General features: G+C 39.0%; 1 protein-coding gene across 3 annotated transcripts in view; it reads left to right on the top strand.

Moving 5' to 3' along the window:
- TNS3 (tensin 3) overlaps positions 1–15,449 on the top strand; it is a 163,683-nt gene that overhangs the window by 441 nt on the left and 147,793 nt on the right. The window contains exon 1 of one of the 3 annotated variants that reach the window (XM_071736229.1): positions 26–88. The exons of the other annotated variants lie outside the window; for them this stretch is intronic. The gene's annotated coding sequence lies outside the window, so the exon portion shown is untranslated. Of the gene's footprint in view, positions 1–25; positions 89–15,449 lie in introns of those variants that run through there. 3 annotated transcript variants of the gene reach the window in all.

Genomic DNA, 15,449 nt, shown 5'->3' with positions numbered 1-15,449 from the left:
AGCTCGCACCCTGGCGGTGCAGGCCGGGTTGGGACTGGGGCAGGTGAAAAAGATCGGGAGCGCTGTCTGCCGGGAGAGCGTTTTAAAGGTTTGTGTGTGGGGAGGGGAGCAGAGGTGGCGGAGCGGCGCTGCGGGAAGGGAGGTTCGGGGGAGGTTCGGCGGCGGTCCAGAGCGCGCGCAGTCTGCATCCAGGGTTCGGCCGAAGCGCCAGGAAGGCGCTGCCGTGTCTCTTCGGCCTGGATGGGTCTCTCGTGCCCCGGATAGCCTAGTTGCGAGACACGCTTTTTTTTTTTTTTCTGACAGTTCCTTAAAACTTTGGGCTTGTTAGGCAAGGGGGAGCCCCGGTACGGAGCTGGGGTCCGACCGGCAGCGTGGAGCCGCCCCGGATCTCGTCTTTTCATGTCGCCGTCCCCTGCCAGCTCCGGCTGGGGCCGCCCTGAAACGCTTCAAAGCATCTGTGTCGTTCGTGTCTTTGGTACTCACCCAACTCTCTCCCGACGCCAAACTTCTCTTTGCAATCGCGGGCTAAAGCTGCCAGTTGCCTTACAGAAGAGTCAAAGTTTCTAGGTGTTTATTGGTGCATTTCTAAGATTAATGATCCTTATGGAAGTTCGGGATTTTTGTGAGTCTTCTGACAACTGCTCAGGTCGTAAACAGTTTTTGGCATAAGCACTGACCAAGAACGACACAGTCCACTGGATCACAGTTTCCAGCTCTTGTTAACTGGACATACAGAAAATGTAGCAGGAACATGGAGAGAAATCCCTGTTGTGGGTTCTTTCTCTGGCAGTGCAGCTCGCAGAGTGGTATGTGAGTGCATTCTTTAGACTTAGCTTTCTTCTAGGCCATAAGCTTCATGACTGGCACAAGATGTGGTATCAGTGCAATTGTTATATAGTGTGGAAGATTGAAAGAATACAGCGATTTCTTTAGTGTCTGACAAAGCTGGTTTGGAGATTCATTATCTCCTTTGTGTCTGACTTGCCTTCTCTGGAAATGACCAAAAGACAAATAATGACAGACTGAGGTGCTATTTTGGAGAGATCAGTGAGGCTTATGTGAGCACAACATGAGCATAATTACTTGTGTGTTCCCTAAACACACTATTCAACAAAAACAAAACCAGAGATGGTATCCAAAATAGCGGGCAGTGCTAAGATTGCAGAACAGGTGTAATTTGGTAAAAATTGGCAATACAAATAGATTAATCTTGAAGTCACTAAACCTACTACAAGAATTGTAGTAGTTGGCTAGACATTTGATTTTAGGGCATAGAGTTTTATTTTATTCCTAGCAAGAACTTGTAGTGATGTTTTTCTGGCTTCCAGTTGCAATTGTTAGCTCATTTGTGTGCTGTATGAATCTCCTGGTCCTTACTGATTCTCCTTGTTAAGAATGTACAATTCCTACCATAGTAACAAGTTCTGAACGTGCCTTATCCATCAGTTGCCCTAAATTAATCAGAAATACAGCTTTTATTTTTTTGGGTGGAGAAAAAATGTACTGAAACAGCTTGCACATTACTGTTTGTGCCATTGTCTCCTTGTGATGTGGAAAATGCTATGTATTGTTTTAAGTATAGCTTTGACACACTTATTTTCCCTTTAAGTACAACCTAAAATATTGCATGGGTAGTCTGATTCCTAATTCTGACACTGAGTCACTGAGTAAAGTTGAGGAGATCACAGTGGAAGTATTTGTCCACATGTTAAGAAAGGTACTTGTTTAGCTCAGTGAGAATGAAGAATTAAAATTAATTATTTGAATGAAATAGCACTGTGAAGCAATTCCTGTAGTTTACCATTCAGAAATGTCTCACCTTTATAGCACTATGGTGGATTGATAGGCTAAGACTGACCAGCCACGAAGAAGTGAGGCCTAGAACAGAAGAATGTTTCCAGGCCAAGTTAACCTTAGCTCCTCTGCTTTACATACAGAGGGCTCAAATACAGAACTGGAAGTAATAAAAAGATATCATATCCTAAGAAGGGTCCTTATGTCTCAACTACACACCTGAGCTGTTGCTGAAGAACCTTCTTTTGGATGATGCCCTAGGGTCATATAGGTGTTTAGCAGCAAATTATTTTAGTGATGGGTAGACAATTAGGTGGGGGAAGCAAACATCCTAGAAATATCAAAGCTATTAAAGTTGTATTTTGTACACTGTATTTATAGCTGCCTCTTAGTTGAAGTAAAATTAGTTGCCTTTCTTCTTTTGTAGGTCTTTCTATACTTCCCTTTTTTTCTGCAGCTAGTACTAGTAAAACTCATTTGAGAGGTAAGGTGAAAAAAGGAGCCACTAATGTGTAATTGGATGAGGACTGTTTTTTTCTTGCAGTGATTCTTTTCATTGATAAAAAAAGCAAAGCACATTTTATTGGTTTTTCAGCATGAAAATATCTTGGACAAGAACTTCAGGTCTTTGCAAGGCTTCCTGATTGTCAAATGAGGATGTTTTTGTGTTCCTGATAAATATATTTTGAGTTTTTTCTGTCATTTGGTGTCTATATTTCTGTTTTAGTGATAGATCAGGTCATTGCAGTCATAAGTGGCCCAGGGGACACTCCACTCTGATTTGCCATCTTATCTATGAAGGGGGTGAGGACAGCCCAGACGGCCACATGTTGTACCCCCTTCTGTCCTGCTGCTCAGAATCAGTTTGTTGCTGTTGCTTCTTGTCCTTGCAGAAGTGGCTGCCACTTCTCCCTGTCCTCTGGCAGCTGCAGCGTCTGTAGCTCAGTCCTCTGCTGTCTCGCCAAAGCCAGGCTGAGGGCAGCAGCTGGGTGTGTAGTGCCTGGTGGAGATGACTTTTTTTTTTTGCCAGACAGAAAAGTTATTTGTTGGGAGGATGGAGCACATTGAGGGCATCCCACTGGGTAGGAGGGGATAAGTTGATTTTGGAATTTGAGACTAGACTGTTAGAGTAAATAATCCAGTGTTCACTGAACCAGGAGGAGGCAGCCAGCATTGTGTTTGGGGAGCTCATCCTCAATGTTGAAGCAGATGAGAGCAGCAGCTTGAGTCTGAGCCTTCCACACCACAGGCATGTGTACAGGCTTAGAGGTCCTCTGGCCTTCCTCCCCTCTTTGTATGCTGTGTGTGCTTTAGTGTGAAGTGGAACTGCTGTACCAGGAGAGACTGAGAGGTGCTCTGGCCAGGCATAACTCCAGGTATTCCTGGCTGTTTGATACCACCAACAAGCAAATGGATTACTCCATTAGAGGTTTCTTCTGGAGCTGAGGTGCTTTGTAACACCAAGCTGCCACAGTGTTAGTGTCTGTACCACATTGCAAACATCCTTGTTTTCTGCCCTTGGGGGCTAGTGAAGAGAGTGACATGATCTGTGCTCTGCAGTCTTATAAGAGTTTTTTTTAAATATTGACTGTATACTAAAATCAACAGCAATAAATTTAACTGTATACCTAGTCAGGTTCTAGGCTCTCATTTCCCAACCATAGCAACAGACTGTGTTTATGAACTAAAGGTAACAGCTCTTTCATCAACCAAAAGGGAACATTTTATTACCAAAATCCAGGCAGCTGAATGTTACATATCTGTATATATATATATAAATGTTAAAAAAGAGGTAAATTATCCATAACCTGGCAAAAGCACAATGTCAGCAATTAGTAAAAAGTTACATTTGGATTGCAGACACTGTTATCAATACAATTTGTGTTTGAAAAACTCCTGATAACGCAAGGTATCTCACTAGTAAAAAATAAGCCTTTCCTGACTTGTGCTATCTTTTTTGCAGTCATTCATTTAATCTTGCAGCTATCAGCAACTCTCAGCCTTTAGAACTATTCTTATTTTCAGTTCACATGGATTTGATTTGGAAGATGAAATGTTGTCCAGTTTATGACCTATTACTGCAGCGTCCAGGAAACCTGGCATTTCCAGAGATAGTTTAAATAGATTAGGGTTGCAGTAGACTGTATTTTAAGTAATAAATTTTTAGTTTAATAGGTCACAGTCAAAACACTTCGGTTGCTATTAGTTTCTTAGAATTCCCCTCTGCTTTCTCCTGTCTAGTCCAAGTTCTGTGAGGTTTTTTGAGCTGTAGTGTTACAAACATCTGAAAAGTACTGTTCTATTGTAGCTGCTCTTGTGCTTTGATTTGTTTGCTGGAAGCAAAATTACATTTTTCAAATATCAACAACGCATGTATTTTAGAGGTGCATCTCCAGTTTTTAAGTAAAATATGACAAGTATTTTCAAGTCTCAGGCTCTTTCTTTTAAAGTTTTGACTCTATAAAGAAGCGACTGACAATAATTCTGTAGTTGTTTTCCAGAAAGTCTCATCTTTAGTGCTGGTTGTAACTTTGCTGTTATTCCATTTCAGCAGATACTCAGCAGTGGCCTTGCTGCAGCTTGAGTCCAGCTGTTCTGCATTATTTTGAGAGCTTTTGATATTCGGCAGTATTTTAATGGATGACAATATTCCTTTACGTGGCTTACTTCTTTTTATTGGTTACTTAAAATATTTTGGAGCTATTTTGCCACTCCTTTATCTACTGTACAAAAGCATACTTTAGTGTGTAGGCTTGAATCTTGTGTTAAGATTTTTCTGTCTATATTAAATGAGTTATGTGTTTCAAGATATCTGATGAAGTTGCAGGGGAAGAAATAGTTTTAATTCTGTTGGGAGACTTAATTTTCTTCTGTAGATACCTTGCCTTTTGAGGATTAAAAAGTTTGTGTTTTCCATCTAATATTCTGCTTTTGTGCTGTTTTGTGGGCTATACCTAATCTGTGATTATTTTTCTTTTTTTTTTTCCCTTTTCTAAAGCTAGAGACTAGGTCATGAATCACCCCAGCTTTGCTCATGACCTGGAGGAGATAGTGTGCTACTCCCAAGAAAGAAAAATTTTGAACTAGTAGAGAAAGAGCAGCTGTGTTCACCTGTGAAATCATGCATCTGCAAGTACAGAACAGTACTTCTGTGGGAAAACTAGGATTGAAATGTTAATTCATAGTTTAGTTTAAAAAAAATTTGAGCTGGTTAAAGCCTTATCTGTGTGCTTTTAGTGAAACTGTGATCCCTGCTGGTGTGAGATTTTATGAAACCATAATTATTCTGCTTAATAGAAAACTATGGTTAGGCTGAGTTGGTCTGAAACAACTTACACTTTGCTTCCTTTAATCGATTTTTTGATTGGGTTTTATTTTGTTTTTAAGTTATGTGGTGACTACTGGTTAGAGCACAGAACTGAAATTCAATCAAAGCAGACTTGACTGTTGCATGTTCTCTATATCAATGACTCGTGCTGGTGCTCTCATCAGTAACATTTCTTGGAGTGTAAAATGATGAGTTTGACTGAGCCTGATTGGGATCCATTTTCTGTCTTTTTGGAGGCAATAATTGTTCCTACCTCTTGCAAAGCAACTTCAGGTTCTGAAGTGTCATCTGCACAGCAATGTGTCTTGTGGCTTACCCAGGTGGAATTGTGCATCCTATGCTTAGAGCAGGGCTGTGGGTGCTGCTGCTGCTGTTGGAAAAGAGGAAGGGAAGGCCTCTGGCTGCTGGGAAGTCTCAAGAAGTGTGCTGCTTGGGGGTGCTGGTCAGTTCTGCCAGTAACAGTATGCAAGCTCCTAATGGGCAGATAGCCCTCCTGGTTCTGATGTGATGACATAAGACCCTTGCCAGAGAAAATGCAGTTTCTCTGTCTGAATAGAACTTCTGAGCTGTCAGTCACTTTCATATGCTTTCATCTTCTATTCTGACTATCATGGATGTCATTCCTGAGCATTGTGGCATAGTTTCTTTCTCCTTTAAGTCTTTCAAGGAAATGGATGCTTCTTTTGCAGTTTGCTTGTAGAGGGGAGTATTGTCTGCATTAACATCTTTGGATATTTCACTTTACCTGATTTGACTTACCCATGTGGGTGCCCTTAGTTATTTGTAGTTATTCCCTAATGAAGACCTGTAGAGCTGAGAAGGGAAAAACATTTCAAAATAGAGTAGGAGTGTTGAAGCAGGCAGAATTTTTCACTTTGTTTTACTTGAAGTGGTGAGGCAAAGACAGCATGTGTGCAGAGCAAATCAATTTCCTATGAGTCATTAACTGTCTTTTGACATCTTGCAGAAAAGTGCTGAGCTTGCTCAGTTTGTTTCTTAGTGACACCAATCTGGATGCCAGTTTCATTAGTTTATCATGGCCATGAAATTTGCTGTACATGGTAATAGATTTTGGAGCTTCAGTTCAAGTAACTCTGTCTACAGTGTTCAGAACTGAAGTTCTTCTGCACTTTCTGAAAGAAAAGTGTTGTGCTCACGTGACAGTTGAGTCAACCTCAGCATGATACAGTTGGTACAGTGATGTATTGACATGTAGCTGAATGTGTTACTTAATGAAATTTAATGCTTGGAAAAACATGAATTCATATTACTGGGGTTACAAGAACACAAACCGAAGATTTCACAGCCTAGAGGCACAGACCATTTTCCTGGGTATACTTACTGCTGAGCTGTGTTCAGCAGAAGTAAAGAAAGAAAAAAAGAAAGAAGCAATGAGTAGGACAGCAGAGGAGAGATGAAAATGCTCCTTTTTAAAAGTGGTATGAAAAGGCTTAGAGAAGAAAAGAGCATTTCTGGGTTGATACTTTCAGCCTGCGTAATTCTTTGGATATGGAGGTCCTGTCAAATGCAACAGTTGATACCACTTTGGACATTTTTATTTTAAGGACTTTTTTTTTTTCTGTATGCTATTAGTTACCCATGTTATGGCAACAAGGTTATTAATTGTGAATAACTGTGTACAAATTAGTTTCCTGATCAAATGACTGAAACTTTCTGAAGTTCACTGAAGAAAAAAACAATCTTTTTTTTCTATTAATGCTGATGTTCATATATACAACAGTGATTCCAAAACTGTAATATAATTTTAGAAGCCAGTCCTATGAGTACTTCCTCCCTTATTGCTGGCTTTCTTTTATATGTGTAGTGAAACGGCATTACTTCTGACATTTCAAGTATGTTCATACACAAATATATAAACCTTCCTTCCAGGCTCTTATGTTACTGTGGTATCTGAACTGCTACACTCTTCCTCGCAGGTACTTGTCTGCAGTTCATGCCAATATTAAAAAAGCTGGTATCTCCATTTTAGAGATGGTACACAGCTACACAGAAAAACTAAACCATTTGTCCATGTGTCCCTAGAGGTCTGTGGTAAGGCTGGGAGCTTTTGACATTTGTAACATCCAAATGGCAAGATGGTAGCTGAAACGGTTTGTGTCTCAGATCCCTTTTATCTGATTTTGCATCTGTTCTGCAAAGGAGGTGGTGGCAAACGAGAGGGGTGATGAGGAGAACTTCGAAGCCCAAGGATGGACTTAGCAGGTGGGATTTTAAACGAAGGATGTTCCCAGTCTGTCTCTTCCTCCTATTACTGCTGCCTGGCACAGTTCGTGTTGTTTTGAAGCAACTTATGTTAAGTTTGTTAGTGAGCCACATCATTCTCTATGGCAGTTTCCCAAATTATACCCCCTTCAGTATAGTGGAGCTGATGGATGTAACATGGGTGATAGCAGATGCAATTGGCTGTTTTAATATTTCTTGTATCTCTTACCAACCCCATCACCTACTAGCTTTCCCGTTTCTAACACTTCTAATGAAAAATGGGAATTGTGACACTTCAGTAGAAATGAAATTAGGCTTCTTTAGTCTCTTTTTGGGGGGGGAATAATGTAGGGCTTTTTTGTTGTTGTTGTTGTTCGTAGTTAAGCAAAACAAACATCTCTTTTTAGGCCCTCTCGAAGTAAGGATAGTTTTCAGCTTGCTAAAGAGAAAGTTGTAGAAGAGTTTAACATCACAGATGCCCTTTTGACATGTAACTATAGTATTGTGTGAAATGTATTTGACAGTGGCAGCTCAAATGTAACCAATATACAGGAAATAGAAAGAAGAAACTACCTGTCATAATGGGTATATGTACTTTGCCTAATATTTTAGCTTCTCACTTTCAGTTTTTTTAAAGCAGATTTCTTCAAAGAGTCTGTATTGTGGATAATAAGTACTATTTTTTTTCTGTGTTAGCATTTGGAAGGGCCTGTCTAATCTCTGTGTGGTGTTTCCAACCTGAACCTGTAGTGAATCTTTTTTGGTGAAGTGTAACGTCATATTTGATAGACAATGGGGTTAAGATTATCTCTCAGATATCTACACGTGCATGTCCGAAGATGGAGGGGGGAGGGAGAAAGGGAGAAGAGCCTAGTGTTAAAAGAGAAAAGAAGGGTGTGTGTATTCTGGAGAGTATCATACTAATCTAAAAGAGCTAGATGCATTCTTTGTGCTTGGCTTTTTGCTCTGAGGGGGACCGGGGGGACATAGCATGTGCATGTGGGAGGGAGGTGTCAGACATTCCTGGAGGGGTTTAATTTTGAGGTGACTCAAACAGACACTTTGATCCTTTTCTTCTGCAAGTTGGCTTGTTTTGGCTTGTTAATATATGGATAGCAAATTCCTTCCTTCCTTTTATGTTTGGAAAATTACTCATAGCCCACACATGGCTCTAACTGGGGAGAGATTGTTCATTCTTGCCTGCAGGAAGACATTTTTCTGTCTGCTGAACTGGAGTTTCAGACTGGATAGAATGCAAGAAAAATGTGAATGAGAAGCAGGGCTATGCAACTCTTATTTAGTCTATGATTGTTGAAGAAATGGCTAGTCCATCTGCATTTGCATCCAAAGCACCATATATTCTGCAGGATAAGGGAAGTAAAATTGCTGAGTAGGGCTCTCAGCCTCCCCTGTGTGTCAGTTTGTAATTGTGTGGTTGCTGGTGGGACGTGAATGCTGTGTAGAAACCTCAGTGAGTTTGTCAGGTTTTCTGCACTGATAATCCACAGTAGTTAAACAAGACGATATGATGATGCTTTGAGTGTTCATCTCAACTTTAGACATCTGAAATACAAGTAGGAAAGTAGACTTGAAAGTAGGCAAAGGTTTGGTGATACCCAGTTTGTGCTGGGTATCTCAACCAAACTTCTTAAAAGTATCAGGGTTTTCTTCATGTTGTGTCTTCTCAGAATTTTGCCTGTGTGCTTATCTTGCAAGTAAGATAGCACTGGTCAGGATACAGAGATTTGAATCTCCTACATCTTACCCCACCCCAGAAAATGCTTTGGAAAAGTTTGAGAGTGCATGTGTGGTGGTTGGAACTTTTCATGTCTTTGAGGGTATATCATGTCACAAGTGAAACTTTTATTTCTTCTTAAATATAACCAATAGCAGCACAAAACAATCAGAGCCTTGGCATAAGCTTACAGTATTTATTTATTGTACTTTTCCTTCTGTTACTTATGCATCTACATTTAAAAACTTTTGGGACTTGTTTTGGCTTGGAGTGTTGCAGTTCTCACTTTAATTATTTTAAGATCTCAGATTATTGTGCATAAATCTGATAGACCAAGGTATCTGGCCACTTTCCAGGATGAATTACTGCTGTCTGTCCTCAGTTTTGATTAAATGTAACGATATTCCCATGCCTCTCTGCTTTTATAGGCTCACGCCTGCTCACTCCTGCTGCTCTGGGATCCTAAGGAAAGAGTACAAGGACCCTTCTCACCAATCTCACAGAGGCCTTTAAAAAAAACAACTCTGGGAGTGATTTAATTGTACTAAACTCAAGGTGACTGTCAGTTGCTGGTGGCTGGACCTCTACTAGCAGGAGTTTGTGTGTTTGAGTTAACTACATTTGAGTTAACTAATTAAAGCATATTTTGTTTTGTTTTTATGTTTGAGAGGTCTTGCATTTGATCTTTAGAGGTGATAAAAAAGTGTAAAAAAAAAAAAAAAAAACCTCATCATTTTGCAGAGTATATAGTGAGTTCTAGTAATTGAATTCATTTCTTAACAAATGTCTCCTGAACAAAATAAGCTGATGACTAAGGCAAGTTGAGTGAGTGAAGGGAAACGATCTGTGTGATAGCTACAAAAATGAGATTTTTTGAGAACTGTGTTAGATACTGGGACTTACTATATGAGGATATTTGGGGGTCCTTAGAGGATGATTGCATGTTGTCTCTGGAGAAATACCTGCTTCTAGGTTTAGTTGGATCAGACAACAGTGAAGAGGAAGGCATAGCATAGGTCATGATGTAACTAATAAATTTTAGATTATAAATGACACAAATTCATGTTGGATGTAATGCTTTGAAATTATGTCTGCTATAAAAATGGCATGAGTCAGACAACTCTTAAGTGTAAGCCTAAGTACAAGGTAGTCTGGTTCTGCTAGAAATTTTTGTTTAGAAGACATTGCAGGATGACCTTTCCGGCTTGGGACCAGTGTCACTGGAACACAGTTACATTAATCAAATCTTTATATCAGTTCAGGGAGTCTGATGTTTGGGAAATACCTCACGTAAATAAATCAAGAAGTCTGTAAGCAGTCCTCTCCTTTTCAGAGGATGCTTCTGTAACCTCAGTCTCAGAGAGACAGCTAAATGCAGCCATTCTTCAAAGGGACAGCAGAGTAGAAAGATGTTAAATTTTCTGCAAAATGTCATTATGACATTTCATCTGAAGGCACCTCTCTGTATATGGGAACAGGAAGAAGAAAAAGAGCATCTGTATGTAGTTGTATGGGTATGACACAATTAATACCTTGTGTATATGTGCATGTTTTGCATAAAAATTCATTTATTGTGCTTGAGTGTATAGTGCACAGTAGTTCAGGTTACTAAATCCCAGTGCTCAATTTAGCTTACCTTTAAAGGATTTGATCACTTTTTCTAAGGAGAAAGTACTAAGCTCCACCATTTGTTTGCTTGCAAAATAAATAAATAAATAAATACAATATGCTGGGCGCTGGCTCCATCAGGGACTGTGTGGGGACAGATTGGTCTCATGGGCATTTGGTTAGATTGCTCAGGGTGGTGAAAGAATAACTGAACAGTTTCTGGAAAGGGAAAAAGATGGAAAATTAATCACAACCAGAGCAAGGTGACAACTACGGTCAATATAATAATAAGCTATGAACTTAACCTGAACTGAAAACTGATTTGTGCATTTGCTTGGAGTTCTGCTTTCCTTTATGAATCTCCCACCCTACTTTCCTCCCCCCCGCCTCCTTCCAGACTTCAGTCCCGGTGGGATCTGGAACAGGACTGAAATGAAATGTTGTCTTTCTTGTCTGGTAACAATATTGGGAAGCTTTTTCGGATGTTTTGGGAAACATTTTTGTTTCTAACTTTGCTGTTGTTTGATGTATGGAGGAGAAATGGCTATACTTAAAGCACACTCATGTTGCCATGGAGGACTTAAATTCTATTTTAAAATTACTTTAATGGGGGGAACAGTTTTCTAATTGTAGTGAAGTATTTTTGGAATTTGCCTTGTCAGTAATATTTCACTAATTAAAGCAACCCTTTGTTTAAACTGGGCTGATGGGAGTCCATCAGCAGAATTGGCTGGTGGATAATTCTCAAAAATTTGACCCATTTTATATGCTGCTGTTTGTGAAGTAATGCTTTTAAACTGGAAGAAGCTAATCTATGATTACCACATCCTTGCGGTTTCTCTACTGCTGAGGCCTGCAGCCTGTGAACAATTTTATTGCCTCGAAGCTTTGTGTGTAATGAAAATTGACAAATGAAGCAAGTATACTGGCTCTAGGCTCTTTATAGCTGGGGGCATCACATTTGTTAGAATGGCAAAATTAAGGGTTTATAAATTTTTGCTGAAAGAATGTTAACAAGAGTCGATTCTCCTTTCTTTGCCTTGCTCTTTTTCTCCTTTGTATTCTCTGACTCAAAAGAACAGTGTTTGTTTGGACTAGTTTGTTCAATAAGGTTTTATATTTTTGTGGAAAAGTGGTTTGGAAATTGTACATTTGCTGTAAAGGTGGCAGAAAGGCCCAAGTGGATATATTACAGTCCAGTTGAACAAGACAAAAAGACTGAAAATTTTGCATGTTTTCCTGCCCTGAACTGCATCATATAAAGAAAGTTACATAATACTAACACCATCATACAAATCTTGAATAGATGACTACTCACACAGGTTGTATTTGTCCCATTATGTGGTACTGCTGATTGCATTTAGTTGCTTGCTTTTGTCAAATGGCTTGCTACTTGTTAAGAAGCCTACTTTTCCAGGTCAAAGATCCTGCAAGTGTAAAACTTCCGACTGGCCTGGCATTTTTAATGAAATCTGTTGAGTAATGAATGCCTGCTAATACTTTTGGCTAGACTTTGTAGCTTTCTTTTGAAAAACTTCTTCATTACTAGACATTCAGATACACCTAAAGTCTTGAAAAGACAGTAATTGTATTTTTGCTTCACAACATTTATAAAAAAGCCAGCCTGCAGGTCTACTTTGTTAACAGATATGCAAACAAATATGTCCAGGAAGTGAATATAATTCATAAGTTTTACTTGATTTCAGTAGACATACTGATACACTACATAATGTACTCTGTAATAGCGAAGAACATATTGAAAGAATTTGATGCCAGGACCAGGATGAGCCTTTGAAATATGTTCTCTGGTCTCACTTTTATTTTTTTGTACATTCCCAATAAATTTCTTCAGCTTTTGCTGAGTACGTCATGGGAATGTTACTTCTGTAAATTGCTGTGATCTAGAAATCTGCTTTATTTGAAGAATCTATTCTAGCAATGTTTTGTTTCTTTCTGTGAGACAGAGGGAGCAGTAACTGTTATGGTAATGAATGAAATCCTAAAAGTGCAGGAAAGGAAATGTTAAACTACAGAAGAGTGAAAATGAGAAATGTTTTAAAGGAAAGTGTCACTGTTCTGGGAGAAGGGAACAGAACAGAGTATTCTTCCAGTGTGCTGATAAGAAAGTACCCTTCGTGTAACAAACAAGAAAGGAAACTGAAGAACTCTCCTAGTTGAGAATGTATCTGATAAGAAGAGTGAGGGTTTGTGGAACTTCCTGGTTGTAAGAATTTAGGGTTTCAAGTAGATTTTTTTGGTCTTGAAAAAGGATCATGAAAATTAATTTCAGCATATGTTTTAGTGAGTTTTTCTGTACTCACTCTAATGAGAGATCCCAGTTTGTAAGCTTAAAGTGAATGGTTATTTTGAGCTACAAGGAAGGGGCAGGTCAGTTGTGTTAGGTAACAGTTGTGTTTTATGTAATTGTTTTTCTCAATGTAATAAGTTAACTATTTGTCCTTGAGTGAGCGAGGAAGTTAATCAGCTACAGAGCAGGCGCTGTATAATAACTTTATAAATGTCTAGTGTGTCTGATTTTCATTTCCACAAGAGCTTTAGATCTTGTAGCTGAATGTGATCCTTGTGCTGGAGCCATTTTACATCATCCTGGTTCATTCACATGGCAGAGGAGAGGAACTGGAGTTCCAAGCCTCACACCAGTGGCAAGAGATATTTCCTGGCTTGGTGGTAGCACTTGGGACTCCCAGTTAGTAGTTGCCTATGCTAATCAGTGACTGAAATGGATGGAGTTTGTCAAGATGACTGTTTTCCTGTATTCTACTAGATGTTAATGTTTGAATTGGAATAACTGATTGTAAGGGTGGAGACTATTTGGACAGGCAGACAGTGGTGTTAAGGTATCCCTAGGCTGTAACTGAAGTGACTTTGAAAGTGGCTACAGTAATAAGATGGAGGTAAGGGTAACTCAATAACATTGGTTTTAGTTATAAAAATTTTCTGGTTTAGCAGGTTTGATTATGATGATTAGCTTACTGTAGATGCATTATTTTACTGTAATGTGGTATTCCTGCTGCTGAATTATTCTCAGAGCTGCAGGCCATACATCAGATTGTGTATGTGAAGTGAACATACAATTTACCGTCATTTCCTCTCTCAAATAAAGGCAACACTTAAATCTGACACAGCAAGTGCTTTTTAGTTCTGTATGGAAAAAAGTGACTTCATCTGTGCTAAGCATTTCTGCCAGAGCCTGAACAGCCTGTTTTCCATAGTACTGACTCAGGTTCCAGGGTGGGAAGGTCTGCTGGAGTTGGAAGCAGTGTAAGGATCAGAAAAGGAGCCTTGTTTTGCTGTTTATTGCAGTGAGTAATGGCCATCAGGCTAACCTTGAATTCCTCCTTACCATTTTTTAAGTAGTCATGTGTCACAAAAGTGATGTTGTATTATGAATAATAGTCGTAACTAGGAGTTTTGACACTGTTGGTTGGGTGTTCTTTTCTTTTTTTTGTTTTGTGTGTGTGGTTCATATTCTTCAGGAAAATATAAAACTATTAGCCTTTTCTCTCTCAAAGATTCCTCTGATTTGCCTGTCAGGGCTTAGGTGAGTGCAGACTATATAAAGTATTGCCTGTGGTTATAGCAGTAAGGGGATATGATCGAGACTTTTTGATTTAGTATACTGTTCTCACACTTTGAGAGATGTGTTCAGTGGTTAATGCAACTAATCTTGTAACATCAGGAGAACATAAATAGAAGGTATGCAAAATCTGCTATTGCAAGTAGAGTGTTTTTCATCAGCTTGTGTTCTCATAGACTCATATGTGAAGACCACATTATGAAAAATACAAAAATAAACAGCTAAGCACAAGTTGCCTGCTGTCTGATGAAAGACATGAAGTTGCATCCTCGAACATGATTGTTCAGTAAGTTTCTAATTTTTGGAGTGGCACTTATATTGTCCTATAGAAAGATTTTGTACTGGTCTGTGTAGCATTAGTTTGGTTCTCTTTCCTGAAAATGGTTGATTATAACTTGTTGGGGGAAAAAATGGCAAAGCCTTATTAAAATAGCAGCAAAAAAATGAAAGTAGATGTTATTAAAGAAATGAAGTTCTGACCAAAAGTGCACATTTTGTTCTCCCCTACTTTTTAAATTACTGAATACAAAATTTCATAAGCTGAAAATCTTGGATTCTCAGGTTTAATGAAGTGAAGAAAACATGCCTATTTTAAGTTACTATGTAGAAGGTACTATTTCATTATTGATTGGAACAGTCTTAACTATATGAAGTAAGATAACTTTGTAAAATGCAAAAATGATTAAATACTTTGTTCCATTTGTACACACACACAAACTGCTGTTTCTTATAGGAGTTACTATCATTAGTGGAGATATTAGTCTGTATGGGATTCCATGTTTAACCAGCTAGACTTCACACAGTCATTAATACTGTCTGTGTCAGGAGGTCCTGAGAGCCACACTGGTAGCCCAGGTTGAAATAATGTAGTTAAATAAGGATATGTATGGGGAGAGGAGGAAACTCAACTGAGGTGTATGTTTTTCCATCCTACTGAATAACAAAGGACTTCAGCGACATACAGCCTAACCCTCCTACAACATAATGCAGGAGGTTTTTTCATGAGATTTTCCTGCAGTCATGGAAAGCATAATATTTGCTGCTTCTTGAAGTGTAACGTAGTGATATTACAGAATGCATTATGTCGTAGGAGGGTTAGGTTGTATATTGCTGCAGTCCTTTGTGCATTTGCTGCTTTTGTAAACTGTTTCTTTAGGGACATA

This window comes from Heliangelus exortis, chromosome 2 (assembly GCF_036169615.1).
Source record: "Heliangelus exortis chromosome 2, bHelExo1.hap1, whole genome shotgun sequence".
Lineage (NCBI taxonomy): Eukaryota > Metazoa > Chordata > Aves > Apodiformes > Trochilidae > Heliangelus > Heliangelus exortis.
The sequence above is the reverse complement of the archived record's forward strand: the minus strand, read 5'-3'. Positions and strand labels throughout refer to the sequence as shown.